Genomic DNA, 2,024 nt, shown 5'->3' on the forward strand with positions numbered 1-2,024 from the left:
GTGGATCTCACCTCATTCAGTTGTAGCCTCTTCATAAGAGTCAGAGGCATCACATTTATGCTAGCTCCTAGATCACAGAGTCCTTTGTCAATTTTTGTTTCCCCTATGATGCAGGGGATATGAAAACTTCCTGGGTCTGTTTTCTTAGAGATTATATCCTTCTTGATGAGGGCACTACATTCTTTGTTCATTATTACAGTTTGTCCTCCCTTTAAAACTCTTTTCTTGCTCAGCAATTCCTTTAAATACTTGATATGTGTTGGCATCTGCTGGAGAGTCTCAAGAAAGGGAATATTGATATGGAGAGACTTAAATGTCTCTAAAAACCTTGAATAGGTTTTCCCTTTTTCACCTCCTCCTAACCTCTGAGGAAATGGTGCTTTTGGTTTATATGCTTCCATCATGCCTTTTTGCAATTCTTTGGCTTGCTCAGTTTCACTTTCTTGCTGTGCTTCTTCCACACCTTCCTTCAAGCTTTCTGGCTCCTGTTTTGAGGGTCTGATTCCTTCTTCTTCTGAGACTTCCTTCAATATGGTGATGGCCTTGCATTCTTCCCATCTCACTCTCTTTTGTTCCCCTTTAGGATTCTTTTCTGTGTCACTAGGGAACACTGCAGTTGATTTGGGGGCCTGTTGAGATAGCTCTCCTACTTGAGACTCCATCCTCTTGAGTTTTTCACCATGGTTCCTTAAGGTAGCTCTCACATCATCCCTGAAGCCTTTCAATTCGGTTATGTCTTGACTCATGGTTGCAAGCATTCCTTCTATCCGGTTTAATTGATCTTGAAATTGTTGGTTCGGATTAGGTTGGGTAGGTTGATTATTTTGGCCATAATATGGTGGTTGTGAGTAAGTGTTTTGTGTGGCTTGGTATGATCTTTGGTTGGAGTTTTGGTATGTGGGATTGTTATGTGGGTTGTGGTTGTAAGGTTTGTGGTTTTGTGGTTGGGTTTGTTGGTTCCCCCACCCAAAGTTTGGGTGATTTTTCCATCCTGGGTTGTAAGTGTTGGAGTGTGGATCATATGATTGTCTTTGTTGGTTTCCCACATAGTTGGCCTCTTCCCAATCACCTCCTTCATTGCTTACTTCCTCTTGATCTTGTGTGTGTATTGCAGCCACTTGCTTTGTTTCTAATTGCCTGGTAAGCTCTGCTAGTTGCTTGGCAAACACTTTGTTTTGGGCTAGAATTGTATCAACATGGTTCAGCTCCATGACTCCCTTAGTGTTGTGCCTCTCTGATGCATAATAGTACTCATTCTCAGCCACTGTCTCAATCACTTCAATGGCTTCTTCCACAGTCTTTTTCCTGTTCAATGAACCTCCTGATGAATGGTCTACAGCCTTCCTTGATTCATAAGAGAGTCCATCATAGAAAATATGCAATTGCACCCAGTCATGGAACATGTCTGGTGGGCATTTCCTTGTCAAATCCTTGAATCTCTCCCATGCCTCGTAGAGAGTTTCACCATCTTGTTGTCTAAAAGTTTGAACCTCAGATCGAAGCCTATTGACCTTTTGTGGGGGGTAGAAACGTGCCAGAAACTTGCTTTCCACTTCATCCCATGTTGTTAGACTCCCCCTTGGGAATGATTCCAGCCACTTAGCTGCCTTGTCCCTAAGTGAAAATGGGAACAAAAGCAGTTTATAGGCATCTTCCTGGACTCCATTGGACTTCACAGTGTCACAAATTCTCAGGAATTTTGTGAGATGTTGGTTGGGATCTTCATTAGCACTCCCACCAAATGAACAATGATTCTCCACAAGTGATATTAGCTGTGGTTTGAGCTCAAAATTGTTGGCCTGAATGGGTGGTTTCTGAATGCTGCTACCACAATTCCCAGAGGTTGGGTTTATGTATGAACTAAGAACCCTCCTCTCAGGAATGGCATTGTTTCCATCAGCTCTCTCATGGTTGTGAACTTCTCTATCCATGTTGAGATCTAGAGCTTCCTCAAAATTGTCCTCAGATTCTCCTTCAGATTCTTCTTCTCCCAGTACTCTCTTCCCTCTTGCTTCCCTTCTAAG

At 42.6% G+C, this 2,024-nt stretch overlaps 1 non-coding gene across 1 annotated transcript; it reads left to right on the forward strand.

The window, feature by feature from the left end:
* The first annotated feature begins 1,401 nt into the window (after positions 1-1,401).
* Positions 1,402-1,505, forward strand: LOC148574653 (small nucleolar RNA R71). Its single transcript, XR_015905662.1, has one exon. It is a non-coding gene; the product is annotated as a small nucleolar RNA R71 (small nucleolar RNA).
* Positions 1,506-2,024: the final 519 nt, after the last annotated feature.

This window comes from Arachis ipaensis, chromosome B2 (genome assembly GCF_059453495.1).
Source record: "Arachis ipaensis isolate K30076 ecotype BB chromosome B2, ASM5945349v1, whole genome shotgun sequence".
Classification (NCBI taxonomy): domain Eukaryota; kingdom Viridiplantae; phylum Streptophyta; class Magnoliopsida; order Fabales; family Fabaceae; genus Arachis; species Arachis ipaensis.